General features: G+C 38.0%; 1 protein-coding gene across 3 annotated transcripts in view; it reads right to left on the bottom strand.

Annotated features, from left to right (window-relative positions):
- The window catches only part of CATSPER3 (cation channel sperm associated 3), an 84,181-nt gene extending 75,420 nt beyond the window's left edge, over positions 1-8,761 (bottom strand). For 2 of the 3 annotated variants that reach the window (XM_056811310.1, XM_007473625.3), the window contains exon 1: positions 8,431-8,760. The gene's annotated coding sequence lies outside the window, so the exon portion shown is untranslated. Of the gene's footprint in view, positions 1-8,430 lie in introns of all 3 variants that reach the window. The other variant, XM_007473626.3, reaches the window with a different exon arrangement.
- Between the last annotated feature and the right edge of the window lie 13,835 nt (positions 8,762-22,596).

The raw sequence follows: 22,596 nt of genomic DNA, 5'->3' as shown, positions 1-22,596 counted from the left end.
AAAATCACATTATGTCAGGGTTAACATTAAATATGTCAACTATTGATGATCATATAAATTTGAGTTCAGAAGACAAGTCAGGCACAAATAGCCCAAATGAACATTTGGGAAGGAGATGTCTGTAAATTTGTGAATCTCATGTTTCTGCTTTAGTCATGGAGTATAAAGCCTTCTTTGATGTGGGCATGCCATGCTGGATGGTTCCATGCCAGTATCTACCATGTCTCACAATTGATCCCAAAGTTCTTCAGAGAGACCCTGAAAGTGTCTTCATATCGCTTCTTCTGACATCCATGTGAGTGCTTACCTTATGTGATTCCTATGGAAAATGGTCTTTCCATACACTTGGCATTCAAATAACATGGCCAACCCTTCTACTACATTCTCTACAGTAGAATTTTAATGTCTGGCAGCTCCGCTCAAGAAAATACATCAGTGTCTTACCGTATCTTGCCAGATGATCTTCAGAATCTTTTCTAAGATAATTCAACTAGAAGCAATTTACTGTGCAGGTTTTACAAGCATACAGAAATGAGGTCAGCACAATGGCTCTCTAGAGCCTCAGTTTGGTAGGCAGCCTAATACCTCTTTTCTCTCACACTTTCCTTTAGACTCTAAAGTTCTAAAGTTTAGAGTTTCCCAAACATTGAACTAGTTCTGGCAATACAAGCATCAACCTCATCATCTAAGGGGACATCCCTTGAAAGTACACTGCCAAGGTAAATGAATTTCTCCATAGCATTCAAAATTTCTATTTAAGAGGTCAAATCTTTTGCCTTCAAATCTAATATTTTTCTAGCATATAGAAATCTAGTTCTGTCTTTACACCCTTTACTCTCTCAGGCTAATCAATTAATCAATAAACATTTATTAAGAGCCTACAAAAAATTTTTTCTCTAAGCTGTGAACTGATTCAACCATCCTGGAGGGCAAATTGGAATTATGCCCAAAGGGCAATAAAACTGTGCATAACCTTTGTTCTACTAATACTACTAGTAAGTCTGTACACCAAAGAGATTCCCTAAAAAGGGGGAAAGTATCTACTTGTAAGAATAATATTAATAGCAGTTCTCTTTTGGTGGCAAAGAATTGGAAATTGGAGGGATGTCCATCAATTGGGAAATGTCTGAACAAATTGTAGCATATGAAGGTGATGGAATACTATTGTGCTATGAGAAATGATGAGCAGAATGATCTCAGAAAAACATGGAAAGATGTACATGAACTGATGCAGAATGGAGTGAACAGAACCAGAAGTACATTGTAATAGCAATATTGTACAATGATCAATTGTAAAGGACTTATTCTGAGTAATAGAAATATTCTGATCCAAGACAATTCTGAAAAACTTGGGATAAGGAATGCTTGATGAAATCTAAATGCAGTTCAAGATATACTATTTTTCCTTTTATTTGTGTTTTTGTTTTTGGATTTTTGGTTTTATATGAATATTCTCTCACAACATAACTTCTATGGAAATATATGTTGCAAGATCTTACATATATAATCCAGATTAAATTGCTTACCATCTTTATGGAGGACACAGGGAAGGGAAATCAGGAGATAATTTGTATGTCATAATTTTGGAAAACATCTAAAAGGTTATTATATGTAATTGGGCAAATACAGTTTTAAAAAATGAGGATTATAGGATTCAGATTTGGAAGGAACCTTAGAAGCCATCTAGTCTAGATTACCCTCATTTTACATAGAGGCCTAGAAAGATTAAATAACTCCACTGAAGCCACAAAGCTGGTACACAGTAGGGCTAAATTTCAAAGCCAGGTCTTCTAATTGAAGTCATTGAAGTTCTTTCTGTTTATGTACTATAAGGATCTAGTTGAATTGGACCATCCCAAGGATTCTGCTCTTGCACCTCTCAGTTTGTTACTCTTTAAATGGTATTTCAAGTCACTATGACCTGCATTTCTTTCCTCTTAATGATGGCCTTCAATTTTAGGGATCAATTATTGGATAGAGTGCATAGGTAGGTTATGCATATGGGTGTTTTGTGTATTTGTGTGTGTGTGTGTGTGTGTGTGTGTGTGTGTGTATGTATGCATGACTGTGTTTGTACGTTTTTAGGTTGAGGTTGAGACTACTATATAATAGAAGGCGGGAAGAAATAGAGAGATATTTCTTTCTTCAAGGAAATGTCTTAGGATCCCAGTCTAGAGTTTACTTTCATCATAGACCAGTTATTAAGTTCGTCTGTAGATGGCACCATCTATACTCTTTCAGTATTATCTTTAGAAAAGTAGGCAAAGAGAAATGTGAAGTGTTCCATAACAAAGAAATGTGAAAGTGTCCGCCCTTGGGTCATTGATCCTCTTAGTGAGGTGAGGCCATAATGAAGTAGTTAAAACATCAATGCACAGTGCAAAGCACATTCTCATCTCTGATCAGAAATCCTCTTTCTGAGATGGGAATAGGAGACTCAAAGTGACTGCTCTAAATATTCTTCACACTACCAAGTTCACTTTCTGGTGTAGCACAGCCAATAGAAGAGTGTAAAAGTGAAACTGGTATTCAGGACATGGAGCCTCAAACTGCCAAGCTGATTCCCTACCAGACTGAGGTAAAGTGCAAACTTTTGAATGATTAGTGAGAGTTCATGGGGCCACAAATATGTGGGGAAACTACCCCCAAACAACATGTGCTTTGATCCCCAACCCCTGTATGCCAGATACTGTGAAGAGTGATCTTTCTTGGAGAGCTCATTCTCTACTTGTATGAGTTGACATTGTATCTTGCTCCCAAGTAGAACACATTTACTATCATATATTTTTTTCATCTATTCTAAACTTCCCTGATTTCTATTTATTATTTGCACCAGTAAAGTGAGTTTGCTCACTGAACAAAATTCTTTCCATGTCCCAAGCATTTGATGAAAGAAAACCAAGCCAGCAAGAATTTGATAGCTTTTATCTTGTACTTTAAAGCAACTGGGTGGGGGTGGGGGATGCTACTAAATGGCTCAGTGAATTGAGAGCCAGGCTCAGAGATCCTGGGTTCAAATTTGGCCTCAGACACTTCCTAACTGTGTGGCCCTGGGCAAATCACTTGACCCTCATTGATTAGTGTTGTGGATGAAAGAGAATGGGAAAAACCTGCAGCAGAGCTGGAGAAGCAATATCTGCAGAACTGTCAATCAAGGAAAGCATTCTAAATGGAATGTGACTGGGAAAAATGGTTGAAGAAGGAACAGCCAAGCTGAAGAACTTGGTCTCTTGCCCTTGGGACAGAAAGGAGAAAGGACAGAAGAGGTCCTGCTCCCACTGGTTTCTCCCTACAAGACTCAAGTGATTAAATCTTCAAACCTGTTAGCCATTTTCCCAAATATAGACTCTATTCCACTATCCTTCAACTTAAGAGTAATTTTAGGATTAGGGAAACCCAAACCCTCTCTCCCCTCAATTTCCTTACCTTTCCCCTTGTTTACCCCTTGTTTAAAGTTATCAACAATAGAGTTATCTGCCTGATATATCAAGATACTCACTCAGAAGTGATTTCCAGTGATACCAACTGTAGACCTAATTGACGGGGGAAGGGAGGAGAGAGGAAACAGAGGGAGGAAGGAAGGAAGGGAGGAGGTTGGCAGATATGATCTATCAATCATCATCTCCCTCAAAATAATTCCCTAATACACTAGCCCTTACCTCTCTTCTGCCTTGGAACTGATACACAGTATTAATTCCAAGATAAAGGGTAAAGGTTTTTTAAAAACAACAACAACATGGGAATGTAAAGAAGAAAGTGGCAAACCATTCTAGTCTCTTTGCCCAGAAAATCCAAATGGGGTTACAAAGAGTCAGACATGACTAAAATGTTTGAAAATAGCAAAAGGTATTGGGAAAGCTACAGAAAGAAATTCTTGTTCTCTCCTCCATTCAACAGTAGCTTTGATATTATACCTGAATCTTTCCCTAGGGAAAAGTTGCCATTAGTTGTGAATACTTTTTTATCTAGTGTTTGGGGGTTCACAACACTGTTAGATTGGCTGAGAAGCAATCACTTTTGAGAATACTACTTAGTGCCACCATAACCTTAATTGGTATATTTTGTATTGATTGAAGCTTATTTCTTTGTGGGCTACAAGGACATAATCAGGCAAATTGTAGCATAAGTCTTTTGAAGTTCACAAGGCCACAGCCATCTCCAGGACTCCCTCCTGGGCAGGAGAAAATAGACACAACAGAGATAAAAGCAACTACACTGTCATGGCTCAATAGCAACACAGATGGTGACAGTAGACAAGAAGTTTCCTCCTACCCTCCCTTGAGGCTTAGAGCAATTATTGTCTCCTCGTTGGCTTCTCATTGGACAGTCCCATTTCCACACTTTTGCCAGCCTTTTCCCATCTATGTTACCATTATCTAGCACCTTATTTTTTATCAATCATTCAATGGAATATAAGCTCTTTGAGGGGGGAACTATTTCATTTTGTCTCTCCATATCTCCAGTATTTAGCATAGCATGTGGCACGGAGCAGGTGTCTAATAAATGTCTGTGAAGGGAATCAATAAATAAATTAATGCCCTGTACTCTCTTCCAGTGATTTTTTAATTTGGAAATTTTTATTTAATTAATTTAGAATATTTTTCCATGGTTACATGATTCATGCTTTTTCCCTCCTCTCCTCCCACCCATCTCCTGTAGCCAATGAGCAATTCCACTGGGTATTACATGTGACCTTGATCAGAACCTATTTCCATGTTGTTGATGTTTGCACTAGGATGATCATTCAGAGTCTACATCCCCAATCATATCTCCAGCAACCCATGTGATCAAGCAGTTGTTTTTCTTCTGAGTTTCTACTCCCACAGTTCTTCCTCTGAACGTGGATAGTGTTCTTTCCCATAAGTCCCTCAGAATTGTCTTGGATCATTGCATTGCTGCTAGTAGAGAAGTTGATTGTGCCACACTGTATCAGTCTCTGTATAATGTTCTCCTGGTTCTGCTCCTCTCACTCTGCATCAATTCCTGGAGGTATTCCAGTTCACGTGGAATTTGTCCAGTTCATTATTCCTTTGAGCACAATAGTATTCCATCACCAACATATACCACAATTGAAGGGTATGCTCTCATTTTTCCAATTTTTTTGCCACCACAAAGAACATGGCTATAAATATTTTTGTCCAGGTCTTTTTCCTTATTATCTCTTTGCCTCCCAGTGATTTCAGCCCCTGATTCAACAATGTATATTAAAATAAATTTCTCTTTCAGTAGTTGGTATCAAAATAATTATCCATAAGAGTAGTGATAACACAAATTCTTTTAATATTAATATAAAATCTCTTCTTTGACAAAAATAAAAATCAACACTGCTCTTCTCACCATTAAGTGTTCCTTAGAACAAGAATATTAAAGAGACAGTGACTCTTACACAATGTAATCATAGAAATTGCCCTGACTCCCCAAAAAGAAAAAAATCTACAATGAAAAAGATACTAACTTGAAACTGGAGTTGGGCAGGGAGTAGGTGCAGTAGGGACAGACATGAATGAAACAAGTCTTGCCTTCAAGGAGCTTGCCATCTATTTGGAAGCTAAGGGGATTTCATGAGAAGTTAACCAAGATGTCACAAAGAAGCACAAGGTTACCAATAATAATGATACTAGCTAATGTTTATGTAGTACTTTAAGACTTGCAACATGTTTTATACTATTATTGCATTTGACTAATTACAAAGTCTTGTACAGATAATACAAAGAAGGCAAGAGGGCTCAGACAGTGCAATCAGGGAAGGTTTCATGGAAAAATAAATTTGAGCTGAATCTTGAAGGGTGAATAGATTACATATAATATATTACATATGTTTTACATATATAATGGAAGGGGATAGGAAAAGGCATATCTAGGCATATTTAACAGCATAAATTAAAGCACAGATTTAAGTGAGGTTTTTGGAGGACAAAGGAACAGAGATTAAACAAATTTGTCTCAGGATTAGGATTTATACAGAGGAATAATGCTAAATCATTCTAGAAAAGTAAGCTTGGAGCTTAGTAAGGCATTGGATGGTAAATTAAGGAACTTGGACTTTGGCAAAAGTAACTCCAACCTTCTGACCCTTATTGACTCTGACTTTATATAGCTTTATATATGTTAACAACTTTCATTATCTTTTTTCCCAGGCAATTCAGATTCAGAAGAGCAAAGTCAAAGAGCCAGGAAAGGCTATTAGAGGCAATCAACTAGATAGTGCAAGTAACAACAAATAGAAAGGGAAAGAAGAGAAAAACTAAAAAATATTACACCCGGTTGTGCTATGTATCACTGCCCAAAATACTTTCAGATATTTACAACAATAACCCCAAATCTTCAAGAAAAGGTTCAACAACACTCAGTTTACTCTGTGAGTAATCATGTGATGCCTTTCAAAAAGTGGAATTTTAAAAGGTTTGTTACATAAAGGAAAGTTTTGTTATCTTGAAAATTCACTCATGAACTCAGGGATTCATTCACTTTTTTGATACTAAATAAAGGAGGAAATAAGGAAGATTGTTTCCAAAGTGCTTCATTTTTTTTTAATAAAAGGGCTGCAATAAGCAAAAGTGCTCAACTTGGAGTCAGCAGAGACATTGCTCCAAATCCAGCCTTTGTTGTTATTGTTGTTGAATTTTTCCAATTATATTCAATCCTTCATGACCCCATTTGGGGTTTTCCTGGCAAAGATATGAGAGGGATTTGCCATTTCCTTCTCCAGTTCCTTGTTCAGATGAGGAAACTGAGAGAAACAACATTAAATGACTTTCCCAAAGTCATATAGCCAGCATGAGACCACATTTGAATTACGTCTTCCTGAATCAAGACCTGATTGTCTATGCAGTGCACCACCTACCTGCCCTCAGCTACTATCCTCTTCTATTTGTTAGTTATGCATTTCTGGATAATTGATTTAACCTCTCTAAGACTCAGTTTCTATACATCAGATGGGCATAGTGATGCCTCTAGTGCATTGTGTGAGTAATAAACAAAAAATATTTGTAAAGCACAATCTAAATGTTACTTATAAGAAAGAATATAAACATGCCAAACAAAAAGGCATTTGAGATGGATGATCAATCCACTTAGCTGCTTGGCACATATCTTTTTAAAAAAACATATTAGAAGTTGTTGTGATTTTGCAAGACAAAGAACTGAGTGAAGAGCGTACTTGGGGAAAAAAATTGATGTAATTAGAACAGATTGCCAAGTAAGCTCATGAGTTAATTGAAATTATGTAATACAACAAATTGCTTTGGAAGAAAACTTTTTTTTAAAAGAAGAGGAGAAATATAAACAAGTATAAGACAAGCAGGAACTTCTCAGTGGTATTCTTTAGCCTGGAATAATTAAAGAGGCAGTATTACCCAGTGGCAAGTGCAGTGGCCAGTAAGGCCTGTTGTATGCACAACACCAAGGCAGTCATTGGGAGACATGTAAAATTTAGATAAGACAGAATCCTTGCCCTGGAGGGAAGGGGAAGTCTAACAGGGACCACATCAACATAGAAAGCAATCTGTTCACACTGTTCCATGCTAAATACATCAGAGACTTACAAAATAAGTGCTATATGATCTTATTAAATGATTAAGTTAAAGACCTTGAACTTTGGCAAAGAGCAAAGAATAAAGTCCTTAACCATTAGAAGCAACAGAAGAGGCTTCCTGGAGGTGGTGGCAATTAAGTTAAGTTAAAGGATGAATAGGTTTTCAGAATCTGAAGTTGGGGAACGAAAGCATTTCAGTCATGCTGCTAGTGGTTAAGGACTCTCATGTCCATCTCTTCTTTATTCCCAATGCCACAGCCCTAGTTTAGGTTCTCATTGTCATCTCCTTAGGCCATCTTACAAGTCTTCTTTTTTCCCACAGACTATCATGATGTCAAGAAGGGTAGGAGTTAAACAGCAAGGAGAGCTGGTGCTTAATAACTAGTGTGAACAAGGAATTTGCCAAGAACAAGGGAGACCTGCAAAGGTTGAAGAAAATGTGTGTGGAGGGGCAATGGAACATTCAGGAACCAGTGGGGGAAGGGAGAATTCCAAGGAAGATTCAAAAGGAGAAACTGTTGGACGGAGGGATATTCTGGTCAGTGTCTTATCTAAGACTCTGGGAAAGAGCTGGTTAGGAGAATTTCTCTTCTAATACCCTTTTGCCTGGCTGAGCTGAATGACAGTGTTTTGCCCTAAACTGAAGATCACCCTGGATCACAATTTCCCTCAGGGAAACTATTGAAAGACAGTTTTGATCCCACCATCAAAAAGTGAACATAGGAATTAGTTAGCAGGGATTTCCCTGTGTCTCTCTGCCCTCCACCCTCTCTCTCTCTCTCTCTTCTTTTCAAGAAATAAATTAGATAACTTAGATTACAGAAGAACTGTCTCAAAGTTTGTGTAATAGGAGGGAGGATTTTCAAATCCAAGAAGGCTGGGAGGGGTTGACTCACCCTCTGGTCAGGTCAGGACTCCATTAAAAATTGTCCAGCTTAGTGGAGGAAGAGGGAAGGTGCCACCCAGAAATCAGTCGCCCACAGCAGCTGTTTTTTTGATCCCAGCATCTTTCAAGTCCCCTCCTTTTCTCTCTATTACACTAGGAAGTTAAAAGAGAGAAGGAAGGAGAAAGAGGAAGGCATCAATGGAATCAGCCTGAAGCCACACAAAGTGGTATAACATGAAGAGGAGCCAGCAGACTGGTCCTGACTGCTTTTTACACTGCTAATTGCCAGGAACCTGGAAAGGCAACTGCAGCCAGCTCTGCCATGATCTTCAAAGTGAGGGTCACAGGTTCTAGCTAAAGCACTGGAAGGATGATGAGGAAATGGTTCCTGGGTCAAAGGGCCAAGGAAAAAGTAGAGAGGGACTGAGGTGGCTGTTTGGAGAACTGCTACTGGGAAGGAGGGTACTGTTGAAGAGAGGTCTGACTGGGGCAAGGCTCTTTAGGAGGAGTAATGGAAAATGTAGTAATAACTGGGGAACAATTTGATTGTAAGTGATTCATTGATGGGGCCGTTAAAAAACAGTGCTTAATGGACCCCCTAGTTAGTCAGAAAACACCAAATATAGAGTAAGGCAAATTATTATAGCACTCAAAAAATTAATCAAATATGTCCAAAAGATCAGGATACAAAATTAAGCAATTTAATTTCTATCAGAGGAAAGTTTAAGGCTTTTCTAAGTTGGGAGGGAGTAGGAGTAGATTTCAGTCCCATTGGGAGGGGGCTGAGTAAGTTTGGGAGTTTTTAAACCATATATGCATATAGAATAATAGATCTATGTAGTCCACTTTCTCATGGGTGAATAATAGAAAAACAAGAAAATGGAGGAGGGTACACATGGCAGTACAATATGAAGTCCATGCTCTCAAGCTAAAATATGATTGGTCCTTCTGATTCTCTCACTAAGTCAACTGCATTTTATATATGATCTTTATTTTCTCTTAATAAAGGGAATGGGGAATGGCCCCATCAGACAGAATAATAAGAAGTCAAAGTCATGGAAAATGGAAATCTGAGCCAATAAATTTTCATTTCATTTGGTGCTTATGAGGTCATTGATGACATGCTCTAAAGGAGAATAGCTTCATAAAGCACTTGGCACAGAAGTCTTATTTCATGGAATCAGGAGTAGGGTACTGAACAAATATCGGATTTGCCTGGAGAAAAAATTGAGTAAGTTTACCATTGAAAAGGAAGAAAGAGATGGCAAAATATGGTAGATGGCACAACTAATACTTCTTATTAAGATTTTCAAAAATATTTTTAAGTCCAGAAAGCAAAATTGGCAAAATGCAAAAGAAGGAGGATAAATTCTGGAGCAAGGTACAAGAAAAAGGCAAAGAGAAAAAGATCAAGGTATCAATGAGGAATTGGGCATAGTGAGCAATAAGCATATTTCTTCTTCTATGACTAGAGGGAAGAAGGAGATAAGTGGATATTGATACTAAAGATTGGGTAATGGAGGCTAAAGAGAAAAGAAGAAAGGATAATGTTGTCTTGGTCTACCCAGGAGAGGAAGAAGTTAGGTCCTGTGTTCTAATATGGGGATATGATGGTAGGGTAGATGGCAAAAATAGGGAAAAATTATTTGGAAGAGTAATTGTAGGGGATGATATGAATCAGTAAAAATATTAGAGGTTGTAGAGGAACAACCAAGGCTCAAGTAGACTTATTTAATGTGTGAAATGAACTTAATTTCATTATTTTTTTCTGGTGATATTCAACAGCAGATTAAGTATGAAGATTTGTATGCCTAGAATGGGGAAACTTCCAAAAGGGCCAGGGTTTCTGGGGCAATAACCGGAGGGACAAATAGATCAAATTGAGTTCTGAAGATGATTGTTCCATGGAGGAATGGTGAGAATTTATTAGGAGGTGGACAAAAATCTTAAACTAAAAATAATCCTGAGGTCAGGAAGTGATGAGGAAAGTAGAGTATGTCTAATATTCCTTCTGACTATGATAGTTATGGAGAAGTATAGAAATAACAGAATTGAGCTTCAAGGTATATCACATGCCCCAGGAGAGAATTAGGTTCCTAGTGAAGCAAGGATGCAGAAAGAACATTGGTACAAAATTACAAATATATAGGGGAGTTTAGGAACTGTGGGGTGAGGGTTCAAAGTGCACAGAGGTTCCAGTTAAGTTAACCTTGAAGTCTAAGGTTCAAAAATCAGCAAAAAACAGATGACTTTGGCATGCTTTGCAAAAGAGTTAAGCTTATTAGTCCCTTCCAAATCCAAGATATAATTCAGTATATTCCTCCATAAGACAACTGCTTCAGGTGCAAAGGAGCTCTTCTGACATGCCACCACTTTTATGCAGACCCTTATCACCTGGACTATTGCAGTAGCTGGATTATAGGTCTTCCTCTCTTTATAATCATGGTTTGACTTCTTTCCCACCAGTTCTACAATGAACACTTATAGTCAATATCTCTGTGTCTTCATGAAGGTGCCTATAGAGGATTTCTGGTGCCTAGGTAGTGGAATAAGGAAGATATTCTCCTCAGCACTCCCAAATTCCCCCTCCAAACATCACTGAACGAAAGTCTCACACAAAATTTGGAGAAGATCAGCTCATCAGACCAGAGTAGCCTACAGTGGGAGGGCAACAAAATTCAAAGAGGCAACAGCAAGGGTAGAGAACACCCCAGCAAGGTCCTGACCTCTCTCAGCAGTGAGGTCCCAACCTGAAGACAAGCCTCCTATAAGGCTCTGCCCCTGGGATTGACCAGCAGCTTTGGTTCTACTTTTGGGACCAAACAGCAGTGAAGCTCCACCTCTAGCAGTCTCTCCCCCTAGAACTGTCCTGCAGTTTCAGTACAAATCCACAGTGAGATGTCTCACCAGTGCAAGGCAGAAGTGAGGTTTGCCACTAGTGCAAGCCATCAGGGAGACCTCCCCTACTGGTATAAATCAGAACTAGATTCTGGGCCCTGGTACAAATCATAAACAAAGCCCCAATGCCTCAGAACAAGAAATATGGGACAACACCCTCTCCAATTCACAAATAGAGCTCATATTTACTATACATTTTTAAAAATCACAAAATAAACTGATAAAAAAACAAACAAAAAACAAAAATGTAATCTGACTCTAGATTGTTTCTGTGGTGACAGGAAGGTTCAAGATACAAACATAGAAGACAGCATTGACAAAATAGCTACATGTGAAGCATCAAATAAAAATATAAATGGTTCTCAGGTCCCAAAAGATCTAATGGAAGAGCTCAAAAAGGACTTTAAAAATCAAATAAGAAAGTTAGAAGAAAAATTTGGGGGTGATGAAAGTGATGTAGGAAAACCATTAAAAAGAATCAATAGCTTGGTAAAGGGAATACAAAAAAAAAATGGAAAAGGATATCAAAAAAATTTGCAGAGGAAAACAAGTCCTTAAAAACTAGAATTGACCAAATGGGAAAGGAAGTACAAAAAAGTCACTGAAGAAAACAAATCTTTAAAAAACAGAACTAGCCAAATGAAAAAGGAGATACATAAGTTCACTGAAGATAATTCCTTAAAAATAAGAATTAGACAATTAGAACATAGCTCCATGAAACAATCAAACAAAAGCAAAAAAAAATGACAAAATAAAAGGAAATATAGTTTCTCTTTGGAAAAACAACTGACTGGGAAAATAGATCATGAAAAAATAACGTAAGAATTATTGGACTGCCTGAAAACCAAGAGGAAAAAAAAACCTAAACATCATACAAAGAGAAAGGAAGGGGCTAAATATGACTGCAAGGCCAAACATAGAATCTTTCCTACTCAAGATTCAGCTCAGGACTCAACTTTTATCTTCCACAATAGCCCTTTCCCAATCTTTTAGAAGCTAATTTCTTTTGCCCTGAGATTTCCACCTATTCTATGTGTATGTGTGTGTATCTATATATCTTGTATTTATCTTATTATTTGTGTGTTGTTTCCCTCATTAGAAGATGAGAAGTTAGGGTCTATTATTGCTTTTCTTTGGATCGATAGTCATTAGTATAGTGGCTATTATATAGTAAGTGTTTAACAAATGCTTAATTGTGTTATGTTTAAAATAGTTGGAGTATAAGAGTTAAAATGGTTGAGGTTGTAAACTGTAGTGAGTAAAATAGTGGAAGATATAAATTATAGTAGATATAAGAATGGGTGAGTAAATTGTGACCACAGAAAATATGTTTCACTACAGTGTCTTGTTTTTAAATCAATATATAAGGTGGTCGCCAGGGAAATATTCCCAATTATGAATATACCCAAGTCAACTGGGTTTTATAGAGAATTTAATTAATAATACAATGAGGAATTAAAGAAAAGAGAGAAAGAGAGAAAAAGGAAATAAATATGAAGGGCCTTAAGCCAACATGGCCTAGAGCTGAGTCTTAAGAGAGAGAGATCAGTCAGTCAGTCTTTTATCACTCACCACAAGGTCTGCCTAAGCAAGGATTCTAGTGACAGTCTCCTCAGAGAGTTCCAGCCAGAGTCCTCCTCAAAGAGCCTTCCAGCCAGAGACTGTTTCAAAGGGCCTCTCTCAAGAGCCTCCAGAGGGACAGAGTCCCCTCAGAGGAGCTCCAGTGAGACCTCCTTAGAGATTGTCCTCCAAGAGCTTCCCTTCTCCAGAGCCTCTCCTCAAATGATCCTCCAAAAGGATTCCTTTCAAGAGATTCTGCTTTTTCTTATATAGGGGGTTTCTCTTATGTCACCTCCCCTAAGTCCTTACATCTACCAATCATAGTAGACGTTTTCCAAAGGACAACCCATTCTAAAAACACTGCTGGGTCGACTAATCCCTTTAGTAAGTTTGTACCAGAAAAAAAACTTCTGAATAAGTTTTCACCTCTTTGCTCCTGGCAAGTTTATAAGTTGTCTGACCTTTAATAGGTACTTAGCACCCCATTGTATTAATTCTAAAAATAGGCATGGCTTAAAGAACTTTTTGCCTCATTATAAGTATGGGCCCAAGTACCCTCATTGTTTAGCAAGGAGTTTTCTCCCCTAAAGCAGTCCTAAGTAAGGTGGAGTAGAGGTCCTCCCATTTCTGATCCAAGTAGAGTTCTCACATCCAAATGTGGAATGTTTCCCAGTAGGGAATTGTTCCAATTGAGAATTCCCCGATGGGGAAATTTTTAACATTCACAAGTCTGAGAAATTTCAAGATTTACAATTGAAGGATTTGTGCTGTCTTCTCAATGCTTACCTTCTCTCTTAAAAAGTTTGAACAGTGCCTGCCCCTCCCCTTCCTCCTTCAGCTCTTTCAATAGTTTTTTTTTTTTTTTCAGAAATACTATACATGAAACTGACCCAACACACAGGGCCCATAGCTTAGTCTTGGATCTTTCCCTACTCCTGATAGAGAAGTCAAAAGGGATTATAAATATGAATATGCTATATTAATGTGACACTGTGATTATGCTTTTTATCTGATCAAATTTAAGCTCCCAGATATCAGTGGAAATGCTATCCTTTTCTCATCCCTATCCCAGCCAGGAATATTTGATTATTGATGTGATGTTGACTTTGGAACAAACATGGAAAGGTTGCTAAGGAAGTTTCCAAAAATGTGAATGCTCACTTTTATTCTCATTGGCTCTTGGGTAATCTTGATGTCAAAAAGAGACTATAACTGCCAATGTATGATGAAAAAAGGAGGGCTGTGACAGACAGCCAGGAATCAGTAAAGCTGAGCCTCAATTCAAGTTTCCATAAGATCTCCTTGTTAATTCCATTTTTATCCACTATAATCTTATACAATAAAGTGCTTTTTAGCTCTGATTATTTCTTACTGTAATTTTTTTCTATGTAAACTATTTAAAAAGCAACTGGATTTTTTCCAGAGATCTAAACAGAAAGGAAATTCACTTGGTCTTGGCAGATAGCAAAAGCCGAGAGATTTCTCTGATGAATATTCTGTCCTACTCTTCCAAGAACACACCCACATACACATACACAGACACACACACACACACACACACACACACACACACACACACACACACACACACACCCATACCTCCTCTCTCCTATTCCCCTGAAGAGAATCAAAATCTCCTCTACACTCTTCCCAATCCATTTTGGAGTGGACACTTCCTGGGAGACTAATGTATAGTTTATTGGGCATCCCCTCACCCATGAGTCCTTTAAATGTTAGCCCATCTTTGAAGTCCTTTCATGGTCATCACCCTCTGAAAACCACTATGTATGATTTCACAGTGTGGTGCTCCTGTTTGCCAGTCAACCAAAGGATGCTTTAGTTCCACACCAGACATTTAATCAAAAGGAATAGAAAACAAAGTGAGAGAAGAACCTCACCATGTGGACATCAGGTATACTCTTTCACATTTATCACACCACCAGTGGGAAATATAGCACACTCTGAAAGACCATGTGTAACCATGAAGGGATACATGTCATGAATCCCTATGTCTGGGACACATGTGCAAATGGGACAACACACATCTCCAATACTGTGAGCTGAGAGTGTCCTCTGCAGATGTGATCATGCTGCTCTCTACAAAACTCATTTTGGAGATTTTGCCTACTTTCTACTGTAAAATTTAAATCAATATCCAATAACTCCAAGTATTATATTTTTTAAAGTTTAATTAATAATCACTTGAAGTAGAAAGAAAATAAACTAAAAGAAATAGAAGTTCAAACCTAATTATCTAACAAAAAGTAAACCCACGTGTAGATTCTCCTGCCTGGCATAAAGCCCCACCTCCATAAACTGTGATCAGAAGAAAAGAGAGCAAGGGGCAGTTACACAAAACTTATATCCTCCCTGCATTAGCACATAACATAAGAGGGAACATGGGAAGCTGGGATTTAGAGTTCTGAGGAGCAAATCCTAATTATGCACCACACATAAAAAAAGAGAGTCTAAAACAAAAACTGAAAAGCCACGTAGAGTCTAAGACCACAAAACCCCAAGATCCCCACGATCTTCTCCAACTGGCAAAATGTTTTCATTATTTATATCTGCCAGCAAAACAGATGAACAGAGCCCCAAGATTTTGCCTATATTCAAGTCAGTACAGCATCTAGCTATGTTCCTACACTGGACAATGGGAATATCATGCAACTGGGGCAGAAGGGGTAGGGAAAGTCTTGGAAAAGAACAGAAAGAGATTCTGACATCATAATTTGAAGTTTTAAAAATATTAATGTATAAAAGAATTTCCAGCTTTCAAAAAGAGGATGGGTCTTGAGTCAAACCAAGCAAATTCAGTCCTGAGCAAAAAAAAAAAAGTTCTTTGCTATAGGCACCAAGGATAAAATAGTCCAGTTAATAAGTGTTACAGTGGACTTCTGGCCCATTGTGGTTAAGCAGAGACTTTATGGGAATATTATTTTTAATTGAATCATAGACTCATAGAATATCAGCATTGGCAAGGCACTTAGAATTATAGAATGCAGAAGTTAGAAGATAAACATCAGTATTTTGTCAAGGGTCAACCCAATACAAAACCAAGGATAGTTGAGTCCCTTGGATTGGTTTGGCAAGTTCTTCCCTCAGGAATAAATGATGGCATGTCAGACTCTGATCTTACTGCCTGTAATTACTTATTCCCATCCAACCTCATTATGCATAATGATTGGAAGCAAAGGAGCTTAGGGAATTCAATTGGGGAAATCCCTACATATGCAAAAAATATGAGACATGCCTGGAAAAAGGGAGAAGCCAGGAAAAGGAAAACCATAAGGAAAGAGTATGGATGGCAGTATCCTTTGGTTGCAATGAATTCCGAAGTACAGTTTCCCTTGTAAACAATGAGGAGAATATTCTTAAATGGTAAAAAGTTGGAATTTTCCTAAAAGAAATGAGGATTACAGAGTAGGGGATACTGACATACATCCCACAATTCAAATTGTGGGGCAACAACACCAGAAGATCAGCTCCATACAGAGAAAATGGGCTGCCCAGTGCCAAAGCCAAAGCCAGCACCTGCACTCAAGATATGTTAATAGATCTTACTGCCAGTGCTTACACATAAACTAACACTAATCACATGAGTTTTCTTAGGAACTGGTTATTTCCTGAGTAACATGTGAACCCCTAGGCGATTGTGTCCTGGCTTATGTATGGGAGGCAGGAGGACTAAGTGATTCTATTGTCTATTTCATTTCCTGTATGTTGCCCTGCTATTCTTTAATATCTGGCTAATTTGATTCGTGGGTCCTGCATAAACTGTGAACAGAGTATGCCTTACACTAGAATTATGTTTCCATAATTAGGATTACTCAAAACATCCCATCAAATCTAAAGTAGTTAAGGATGCAAGTGCTGAATGGGACTCAGGTTTCATAAGAAAGGGTTCATAGTGATTCCCTAGCAGGAGAGAAATATAAATAAAACATTTCAGTATCTTAAAAATTTAATAAATAAATGTAATATAATGTAAATAAAATAAATAAAAATATAACTAGACTAAAAGGGAGAGAAATGTAACTAAAATCCAGCTTTCACCTCTCCTGATCATTTTCTGACTCCAAGCTTTTCTGGGGAGGAGAGGAAAGAGGAATAGAAAAAAGGAAAAAGAAAGAAAGAAAAGATTGAGACTGAGAAACGCCTCTTAGATAATTAAGCAGATAGAGAGTAGATAGATTGATAGAGCATTTATTAAACAGGAAACAGTGGAGATACAAGTACAAGCTAGTAAGAATCCCTACCACCAAGGACTTTGAGTTCTAGTTGAAGATAACACATAGGGGAACTGCATAGTTGGGGAGAGGGGAGAGGTATACACACAGTGGGATGGTGCAGAGATGGTCAGGATGTAGGGATGGAGGCTTGGTGCCTGGAATACACTGTCAGTGTGGTGCAATGGAAAGATAGCTGGATTTGGTGTCTCAGGCACTGGAGTAAAGCCTTGCCTTTGAGACTTACTGCTTATGTAATCTTAGGGGAAAGTCACTTACTCTTTTGGGATCCTTTTCTATAAAATAAAGGTCAGGGGCGGCGAACTACATAAACTCATAGGTCTCTTAGAGCTCTGAATCATAGTCCTCTGATAGATTGAATGAACAAATGAATAAATGAATAGTGGAATAGTGGAAGGAACTATAGATGTTTAGCCTCGGGTACATGGCAGATGTCTTTAAATATGTGTTGGGCCCTCATGTGGAAGAGAAGCTGACATTTTTCTGTGTCACTCCAAAAGGCAGAACTACCAACAGTACTTGGGAGCTATGCCAAGAGTCAGCATAAGCTGAAAAAGAATTTGAGGGGTCAACTAGGTGGGTGGCTCAGTGGATTGAGAACCAGGCCCAGAAAAGATGGGAGGTCCTGGGTTCAAATGTAGCCTCAGACACTGCCTTAGCTATGTGATCCTGGGCAAATCACTTAACTCCCTTTGCCTAGCCCTTACCACCCTTCTGCCTTGGAACCAATATACAATATTAATTCTAAGATGGAAGGTAAGGGTTTATGAAAAATAAAAAAGATAAAGAAGAATTTGATAACAATTAGAATGCTCCCAAAGTGGAATGGGTTGCCTCGGGAAGGAGGCAATTAGTTCCCTAGTCAGTAAAGTCAGTAAAGATCTTTAAGCAGAAACCTGGTAGTCCCTTGTTGATTCCCACTCTGAGGTCTCCACTCCAGGAGGGATCATAGAATGCTAGACCTAGAAAAAATCTGATTCAATGGAGCCTCATTTCACCAATGGGAAAGAAAGAAGTGGCTTTTCCTAAGGTCATTCAAGTAAGTGGTTGGTGCCACACTTGAGCAAAGTTCCTTTAATTCCAAATCCAATCCATGTTTGTTTTACTATTATAGGTTTCTTTCCATTTGTCTTCTGAGTATGCTTTGGGCATTCCTAAATCTCAACTTTTGCTCTTAGTTTTCTCTAATACCTGAAATATGCTGGAACCAATTCATAGTTAAGCTAATTCATAGCCTGTTCTTAAATTTTCAGCATATTTATGCCTCAAAAATCAGCAAACACTACAAATCAGAGCTTATATTATTTTGTTGATTGTCTAAACTTCAGAAAATTATTAAGATATTAATAGATATTAATATTGTGAAGAAGATATTAATCAGGCGGGATAAACTTTAACATGGATAGTATGTGCCTTTTTTTTTTCCCCAGAGAACTACATGTTAACATTTGTTATCATCACCCTCCCCTGGAATGACCTCTGCAATTACCCTTGAATCCAAACTCTTGACCATTATTTCTCTGAGTCATGAGGCCTATCTGGAACAGCTCATCCCTCATTGAAGTCTGTCTTCTGTGAATCAAAATCTCTGAATTCTTGCAGTACTCACTGAGTATACCACAGATTGTGGGCCTTAGCCATATACTGTCTCACCTAATTAATGGACTATTTCAATTAAATGCAACAAGAAATATTATTAATCAAGGAGTGGTCCAGCCCTTTAAGAAGTGAGTCATTCCTTCTGACTACCAGAGAACAGAACATTTTAATGGAATTAGTATTCATAGGCTTTTAAGATTTAGAACTGAAAGGGGCCTTAGATATTATGAGATCATAGATACAAAGGAGGAAGGGGCTCCAAGGATCCTAACACACACACAACCCCATATTATAGAAGGGAAAAACAAGGGGGCTAAGTGACTTACTTATCCAAGGTCAGGTGGTTGGTATACAACAGAGGCAGGATTTTAAAAGAGGTTTTACCATCTAGGCCATTGGCTTCCAAAGTGCATGGAAAAATTTGAAAAAGAAAAAAGAAAAAAAAATGCCACATCATTCCAGGTCTTTCATAAAACAATGTGTTTGAATCATTTTCTTAAGTAATAGGGCTAATCAGAGGATGCCTCCCACCTCCCCATCTGTTGGACTTTTGCCTGAGGACAGGGAAGGATTGGAGAGGAAGCCCATGGAGAAATGGGCCAGAGCCTTGGGCTGCTTTATGAGAGTCATGCTTTGGCTCATCTGAAAGACTCACACACTGAGTTTACATTGTGTGGAAAGGAAAACTGAACCAAGTTTTGGGCTTTTCTGTCACTCTTTTATTGGTACCTTAGTGTAATAGGAATCTCAGAGGAGACTCTGGTCTACATTCTATAGAAATGAGGAAAGGTTTTCTAGTTGCTCTCATTACACTTGGTTTATATTTTATTAAAATACAATTAAGAATTTATCATTTTATAACATTAATATTTTAAAATATTTTAAATATACATTAAAAACAGCCTAATTAATAATTGCTTTGTATTCATAAGAAGCATAGATTTAGAGATAAAAGTAATCTTAAAGTCATATAGATCAGTAATGTCAAAACTCAAATAGAAAAGGGGCAACTGAACCATACATGAAGATCCCTGTGGGCCACATATTAACTTATAAAAACATATGTTAACACTGGGTATGGGTATGTTCTATTATATTTTAATTTTTGTCAAATACTCCCCATTTACATATTAATCTGAGTCTAACCTCACTAAAGAACAAAGTAATCTTATATTTGACAGCTCTGATACAGACTAATCCCATTAGTTTAGAGTTGAGGAAACTGAAATCCAGAGAGTTTCAGTGATTGTCCAAAATTGTAATGAGTGTCAGAACCAGGATTTGAATTCCCAGTCCTCTGACTCTGAGCACACACACACACACACACACACACACACACACACACACACACACACACACACACATACTGCATTCTAAAGGCAAAGGAGAACCTTGGCTCTTGGAAGGGTATCTGGATAGAGAAAGCAGGGAGTGTCATCCCACCACCAAGCAATGAATTTGAGCTGGTTCTTAGCAATCTGTCTCATGTACCTGGCAGGATCCCCAGTCTATCCCCCTTCTTAATTCTGGAGTGGTAGGGAGAATTAGAGTTTCAGGATCCTCACTTGTATGTAAGGGGAATGGGAGAGAAGTGAGCAATATGGGTCCAGTCCTCAGAGCTTGCTTAGATTTGCCTTTCCTAGTAAATTATTCAGCAGACTAGAAACAGAAGCTCACAGAATAGCAGTACCCAGGTACCTCATTTCTAGGAAATCTCTTGGACTTCCACATCCATAGAAGTTGTCATGAGTTCTGGCCATACCTGTCAAGTAATGTCCATCTTCTCCCTACAGCTGGGTCTTCTGTTGATAGCAAGAGGAGGAGACTGATGAAAAGGATTTCATAAGGAGTTAGTTAAGGAAGGAAAAGGAAAAGAAGTATTGAAGTGTGGAGATGGGAACAGGTGACTATGACACCTGCTACCTGGGCTTGGGACATTGCCTATGGCCCAGAGGAAGGAGCAGTTCTCATCTTTATTTTTTTAATTCTAATTTTTTTCTGGGTTATACATGTATTGTCACACAAGACATTTCCATATTGTTCATTTTTGTAAGTGAATAATCTTATAAAAGCGAAACCCCAAAACAAGTACCAAGATGAACAAGAGATAAATCTTTCATCTGCATTCTGACTACAACAGTTCTTTCTCTGGTGGTAGAGAGCTTTCTTTGTTATAAATCCCTCAGAATTGTCCTGGATCAATGTATTGCCAAAAATAGCTAAGTCTATCACAGTTGATCATTCCACAATATTGGTGTTTCTGTATACAATATTTTCCTGGTTCGAGCAGTACTCTTCTACTCCCTCATTACCAACTCATGCCAAGTTCACTTTTGTTGATAATGATTTAAACTTTGTTTTCAATGAAAAAAAGTGGATATATTTGTGCAGGAGTTATACTAAAAAATATCCAATATTTTGGTCATTATTTTATTCTCTTTTGCTAAGAAGTTCTTGTACCACCAGCACCCAAGAAGGAGAAGGGGGCTCCTCAAAGTTTAGAAAACCCTGATCTAATCCAATCTCTATTATATGGATGCATATAATGAAGCTAATAGGGAGAAAGTAACTTACTCAAGATCAAATATGAAGTTGGTGAAAGAAGCATTCATTGATATGTTTCCCTTGCCCTAGGAGCAACTTTTCTTTATTTCTCTTGAACTAACTCTCATGTATGTATGGGAGGGGAGGTGACTGGGAGGGATAAGGGTCCAGCTCTTTGAGCATTCTCATATTTATCCTTCCTTAATGAATTATGGAGTATATTTAGATATATTCCCACTTGTTTCCAGTCCAACCATATATGGAGGCATGGGAAGCCTACTTTTATCCATGGGTAACTTGTGGGCTAGTGCTCTGTGGTAAGTGTGAGGAGGCTTCTAATTGGCCACATACCCAGAAAAGCTGAAGATTTATGAGATGCTGAATCAAAATCTTGTTCAAAATTCAACAGGCAACTGCTTGATCACATGGGTCAATGGGGATATGATTGGGGATATAGACTCTAAATAATCATCCTGGTGCAATTATTAATAATATGGAAATATGACTTTTTTAAATTAATTTATTTAGTCAATTTAGAACATTATTCCTTGGTTACAAGAATCACATTATTTCCCTCCCTCCCTTCTCCCCACCCTTCTCACAGCCCACATGCAATTTCATTGGATATTATATGTGTCCTTGATCAGAACCTATTGGAAATAGGTCTTGATCAATGATACATGTAAAAACCTAGTGGAATTACATGTTGACTGTGGCGGGGGGGGGGGGAAAGGAAGGAAAGAACACGAATCATATAACCATGGGAAAATATTCTAAATTAATTAATTAATTAAATGAAAACTTTTGGTAAAAAATAAATAAATAAAAATACAACAGAGTTAATATAACCCTCCCTCATTTCCTTTTGTGATTATATTTCCTAACAGTAAATTGGACATGCGTAGCTATGAGATGTTGGGTAGAGAAGTGTCAGCGACTGCTTTATTTCCCATCTGGTTGCTATGAGTCCCTGAACTCATGTACTTCTGTTTTTTTTTATGTTTATTCTTTCCCACTATTAGACGAATGAGTATCTTAAGACAGAATTAATCAGGACTTTAAAAATGTCCATCAGAGATCCACCTCCTAGAAACCAGAGTTGAGCAACAGAGACCACTGGAGGCAATATTGCATGTAAAGGGAAGTAAAAGCCAGTAACCTGAGGTGAGGTTGGCAGGAGCTTTAGAGATCTGATGGAGAGAAGTGCTGGCTCTGGACTCAAGAAAGGAGTTAAGATCTTGGAGTCTGGTAGAAAGCTATATCTTTGAAGTATGTCATGAAGACCATGATAGGAGAAAATTATTCCCAAAGCCAGGAACTCTGAG

This window comes from Monodelphis domestica, chromosome 1, assembly GCF_027887165.1.
Source record: "Monodelphis domestica isolate mMonDom1 chromosome 1, mMonDom1.pri, whole genome shotgun sequence".
NCBI lineage: Eukaryota > Metazoa > Chordata > Mammalia > Didelphimorphia > Didelphidae > Monodelphis > Monodelphis domestica.
Note: the sequence above shows the minus strand (reverse complement) of the source record. Positions and strands in the feature narration are given on the sequence as shown.